The following is a 5,962-nucleotide window of genomic DNA, read 5'->3' on the forward strand; positions in this document are numbered from 1 at the left end:
CCTCCTTTACAGTATTTCATCATATGGCACGTTTTTATGGAGGACTAAAAGTGCCAAAATTAAATAAATAAATACATCTTTAAATAATTAATTAAATATGTCATTAATTAATTAAAATTGGAATTAAATATTTCATTAATTAATTAAAATTGGAATTAAATACATAAATGTGTTATTAAATATGTCATTAATTTATTAAAATAACAATTATTTTAAGTAAAAAACATATTTCATTATTTCACGATTTAATTAATTATTTCATGGTCCTTGTGTTGCAGTGGATCATGAATTAATTTTATCTGTCAACCTCGCCCGTCAAAGTCCGTGGGCGGGACTAACGTGAATCTAGTCTAATCCACTGCTTTTGTCTGCCTTGAAACCGGAAGTAGAAGTCTTTCTAAACATGGAGGCTGTGTAGAGGGAGAGTCGCTGTGAACTTTCTAGAGAGTTGGTGAGAGCTATTTTAGACCTTGCAGAGTATGTGGAAGCAGGACCTGCTGACCGCGAGCATGTAGCGTGTAAAGCAGAGGAATTTATTGAAGTTGTTGAAGTTATTTCCGCACTTTCCGACCAAGATGTTGACCGTAGAGTGACTGCAAATTTAGAGGAAGTACTCCGCCGGTTTTCTGGTACCAGGGTGCAACAGGAGCACACACAGGGACCAGGGCGTTTGGCATACCGAGGGAAGTTCTGGAACATCACGTTCTTTGTGGATTACCAGCCTGTCAAATTGCAGCGATGCTCGGAGTGTCGAGCGCTTTTCCTTTAGGACCTACTCGGCGCGGCACGGCTCCGCTCGTCTTTGTTTAGCCGCGATTCCACAAGCATCTACTCGGCACGGTACGGCTCGTCTCATCTTTGTTTGCGAGCGTTTCCATACGGACTAATTTTCAGCACCTTCTCGGCTGAGGTTCCCAGCGAGCTGAGATGAGCCGATAATGTGGCGTTTACATAGTGCAGGCCACTGATTGGACAGGGAGTGACGACACAGAGCAACTTCAGCACGAAAACAAAATCCTGCATTAAAAAATGACTGTAAACAGCGACGGTGTGCATTGCTCTTCACGAAACTCTCTGTTCTTCATAATTTTAATGTGACAGCCAGACCTGTACCGTGGGTGAATGAAGAGGTCGAGACTTTGTCTTTGGTGGCGGACCAAAGAATACAGAGAGAGCTGGACGGAGAAAGTTTATCAGGAGGTCTCTGAGCGGATGGCCGCTCACATATACAGTAGACTGTATATAAAGAGGACAGAAGCAGTGTAGGGAGAAGCTGAAAAAGCTCAAAAGTGACTATCGGTCCACCCAGGACCGCAACGGCCGGCGTGGGTCAACCAGGAGGTGTTGGAAGAGGTTTAATGGAAGCTATTTACTGGCACCGCACCGCCAGCAACAGGAGGGAGACTCAGCCGCTGCATTGTTGGAGACGTTCGAGGACGGTGAGTGTTTTGTGACTTCAAGAAACTTATACATCATTTATTCCATTGGTGGCAAGCTTCTTTTAAGCAAACAAGTATTTTTAGAAAGTAACGTCGTTGTCTCCTGTAGCAGACAATAAGATAGCTAGTTAGCCATCGGCGCTAACTCCGTGCTCTGCTTGTATTTCGTGCTGCTGTTTCTAACGTTTAGCTCTCAGAAGCTAATACTTCAGTCAGCATGCCGTGTTTTTCTTGTACTTAGAGTGAGTGTTTATTTCTGTTCAAGAATCCCTTTCCACATGCGAAGCCTACTCCACCTCCGTCGCGGAGCCCCCGGCTGCCCTGTCTCCTCTCCAGCACCAGCTCGGACACCGACACCAGCACGTCACAGCAACGTCTTATCACCGGTAAGACACGGTAAACAGAGAGCATGGTTGATTTTCGCATTATTATTATTACTACAGGTGTAAATGCCTGCAAGCATGATCAGAACAACGAGACCAATGACCAAGAATTGAGGCAGGTGTAAATGCAAGCTGTGCAGCAGCCAGCTCAGGAACGCCTGAAGAAAGCTACATGTAGCTACAGTGACACATAAACAGAACACATGCAGCAGCATTTTTTTTTCCATTGACTTAACAAGCAAGTGACTCTAATTAATTTACGTTCTGGTGCAGTGTAGTATTGCAACCATTCTTCTTATAGTCACTAGGTAGCTGTGAAACTGAATGAAAATATACATAAAAATGAGAAAACACAGCTGTTCTTACCAACTCCAAAATGTGCACAGGATGAAATGAAGTTCACACCACGTCGTTTTTGTTTGTGGTGGAGGAGTTACTGCTTGTGCTTTGGTTAAAGCGAAGAGTGACAGAAGTTTATTAAAGTATCAAAGACATGATCATGATTGAGAATGGATGGACGGGTGGCTAAACACATCACATCATAGCTGTGGAGTCCTTCCAGCTCCTGGGGACTACAATCTCTCAGGACCTCCTGAAAAAGGCTCAGCAGAGGATGTATTTCCTACGACAGCTGAGGAGACACGGCCTGCCACATGAGCTGTTGATCCAGTTCTACACTGCAGTCATCCAATCTGTCCTGTGCACCTCTGGATCAACCACACAGCAGGACAGAAACAGACTACAGCCTATAGTACGGACTGCAGAAAACATCATCAGAGACCCCACTCACCCTGGACATTTGGACTACAGAGCCCTGTACACAAAAATCACCACTACTGTGTTTATAGCAATTACCATTTTGCTAATGTGTTCATACATTCCAGTCTAGCTGTACATTTCTGTTTATATTGTGTTCTATTTTACTACTATTTCTTTTTCCTCCCTGTTCCTCTTTCTATTGTTTATTTTTTATTATTCTCTTCCATATTCCTAGGATGACACCAACAGCCGAAACCAAATTCTGTGTATATTGTGTACTTACTTGGCCATTAAAGCTGACTCTGATCACTTTTCTGTCTTTGGTCTAGGCAAGAGGAAAGGGGGCCACAGAAAATTGGACCTTCCTAGCGTACTTGTGGAGATGCAGGCTGAGGAGGAGTGGAGTCATGCCCAGCATGATGAGAACATCTGGTTGCTCCTCAGCGAGGTAAGAGAGAATGAAGCAGCCTTGCAGCGGGAGGAGATGGCCCAGAATACTGCCTTCAACCAGTCATTCCTGGGTGTGCTGGGGCAGCTGGGGTAGCTGGGTAGGCAGTGGGCAGCCGGCGAGTGTGAGCGAGTCCACCTCCCATAGACTTGAGATTTACAAGTGCTGGTCATATAATTAGAATATCACAAAAAAGCTCATCTTTTGGACAACTGTCAGGTCAGTAGTCTTCCCCATGATTGTGTAGCCTACAGAACAAGGCTGAGAGACCATTTAAAGGCCTTTGCAGGTGTTTTGAGTTAATTAGCTGATTAGAGGTGTCTTCAATATTGAACCTTTCTACAATATTCTAATTTTCAGAGATACCAAATTTGAGATTTTTGTTAGTATTCAGGTATAATCATCAAAGTTAAGAGAAATAAACATTTGAAATATATCAGTCTCTGTGTAATGAATGAGTATAATATACAAGTTTCACTTTTTGAATGGAATTACTGAAATAATGAACAACTTTTTTCATGATATTCTAATTATATGACCAGCACCTGTAGTTGTATATAGTTTTACTTTTAGCCCTCCACTGTAGGAGAGGCCCACCACAGTTTGTACTTTGCACATTGTAAATAGTTTTGATTTTGCTGCTGACTAATAAACTATTTTGTGACTTATGTGATTGCATCATAACTTTTCATTTTGTCTGTTAAGACACTGGTAGGAAAAGAGTCAACAGTCTGAACCAAACAATTCTATATTCCCTAATAATGTATTTGTGTTTAATGGGATTTAACATGTTTTAACACAAACTCCTTTATGGTTCATAATTCTGGTGACTGAATTACACCAAAGCAATACTGATTTATCAAACTGGAATTTTCTTAAAACAGCTGTTTTAATGTTTTGGCGTTTAATTTTTTATTTAATCTTGCTAACCTTCACAAACAAACAATAGCATAGACACATCTACAAAAGTTTATTGTCAGAATTGCATTAAAGAAAACAATAGCGGTCCGGGGACCGAAAAACAGAAGTATAACAAGAAGAATAACTTTGCATGACACGTAGTGCATCAGTGCATCCTGTACATCTCTGTCCTCCTCCTCTACACCTTGTGCCACTGCAGGCTCATGTGCTGCTGCTTCAGGTAAATCCCATGAAGTCTCATCAGAGAGCATCTGAAACACATACACAGCATACATATTTTAATACCTAATAGCGACAAACTGCAGCCATTACAGGGTCGTTCACAGGACTGATACACGATAGCTAGCGAACTAGCATTAGCTTACCCTCATATGTCGTCTAGTTCATATCCTCTTGTCTTCGGCTTGATACTGCTGTATCGCCTCCCAAACTCTCCTGTGTGTCTCCTGAGTGTTTCGACTCGCCGCTCTCAGCTTTCTCCGACTCTTCTATTACTCTGAATCTGACAGAAAGCCACAGACCGAGCAGCAGGTGTACTATCGCCTCCATGTACATTGTTGCATTGCGTTTGTGTCGCACAGAAATGACGGTAAGGGACTTTCGGGCCACCGTGCTATGACGACTCAACCCACGATGAGGTGGTACTCAATGTAATGGAAAAACAACTAAACCGAGACGAGCCGTGGCGCGCCGAGTAGACGCTAAAGGAAATGCTAAAGGAAAATTTGTCTTGCACCGCATGTATCAACATTTGGGAAAGAGGACCGAGTCTTTAGCGGTTGCTAATAAAGTTTTGTTTTATTGAGTATCCAAACCAACGTAGAGGTGAATAGCGCCACCCAGTGTATCGGAATGTGTTCACAAGCTCTGCGTCAATCCATTATCTGGAATCGATTTGCCTTGACTTGATTTGCATTTGATTCATGATGAGTTTTGTTCAAAGAAAACCTTTCTGGAGTGTTTTTCACGGCCTCTTTTATATTCTTTCATCATATGGCACGTTTTAACAACATGTTGAAAAATCGCATTTTTTTTTCGACATAGTATACTATGGCGTTTTTTTGCGCCAAAATTCATGATGATTTTTTTTTCAAAGAAAACCTTTCTGGAGTGTTTTTCACGGCCTCCTTTACATTATTTCATCATATGGCACGTTTTTACAACATGTTTGAAAAATCGCATTTTTTTTCGACATAGTATAGTAAGGCGTTTTTTTTGCGCCAAAATTCATGATGATTTTTTTTTCAAAGAAAACCTTTCTGGAGTGTTTTTCACGCCCTCCTTTACATTATTTCATCATATGGCACGTTTTTACAACATGTTTGAAAAATGGCATTTTTTTTCGACATAGTATAGTAAGGCGTTTTTTTTGCGCCAAAATTCATGATGATTTTTTTTTCAAAGAAAACCTTTCTGGAGTGTTTTTCACGGCCTCCTTTACATTATTTCATCATATGGCACGTTTTTACAACATGTTTGAAAAATCGCATTTTTTTTCGACATAGTATAGTAAGGCGTTTTTTTTGCGCCAAAATTCATGATGATTTTTTTTCAAAGAAAACCTTTCTGGAGTGTTTTTCACGCCCTCCTTTACATTATTTCATCATATGGCACGTTTTTACAACATGTTTGAAAAATGGCATTTTTTTTTCGACATAGTATAGTAAGGCGTTTTTTTTGCGCCAAAATTCATGATGATTTTTTTTTCAAAGAAAACCTTTCTGGAGTGTTTTTCACGGCCTCCTTTACATTATTTCATCATATGGCACGTTTTTACAACATGTTGAAAAATCGCATTTTTTTTCGACATAGTATAGTAAGGCGTTTTTTTTGCGCCAAAATTCATGATGATTTTTTTTTCAAAGAAAACCTTTCTGGAGTGTTTTTCACGGCCTCCTTTACATTATTTCATCATATGGCACGTTTTTACAACATGTTGAAAAATGGCATTTTTTTTCGACATAGTATAGTAAGGCGTTTTTTTTGCGCCAAAATTCATGATGATTTTTTTT

The 5,962-nt window shown here is 40.6% G+C and overlaps 1 long non-coding RNA gene across 1 annotated transcript; it reads right to left on the reverse strand.

Annotated features, from left to right (window-relative positions):
- Nucleotides 1–3,980: 3,980 nt before the first annotated feature.
- Nucleotides 3,981–4,859, reverse strand: LOC129350120 (uncharacterized). Its single transcript, XR_008603376.1, has 2 exons — nucleotides 4,316–4,859; nucleotides 3,981–4,201 (listed from the first exon to the last, which is right to left on the reverse strand). It is a non-coding gene; the product is annotated as an uncharacterized LOC129350120 (long non-coding RNA).
- Nucleotides 4,860–5,962: the final 1,103 nt, after the last annotated feature.

The sequence above is a fragment of the Amphiprion ocellaris genome, chromosome 1 (assembly GCF_022539595.1).
Source record: "Amphiprion ocellaris isolate individual 3 ecotype Okinawa chromosome 1, ASM2253959v1, whole genome shotgun sequence".
In the NCBI taxonomy this organism is placed as follows: domain Eukaryota; kingdom Metazoa; phylum Chordata; class Actinopteri; family Pomacentridae; genus Amphiprion; species Amphiprion ocellaris.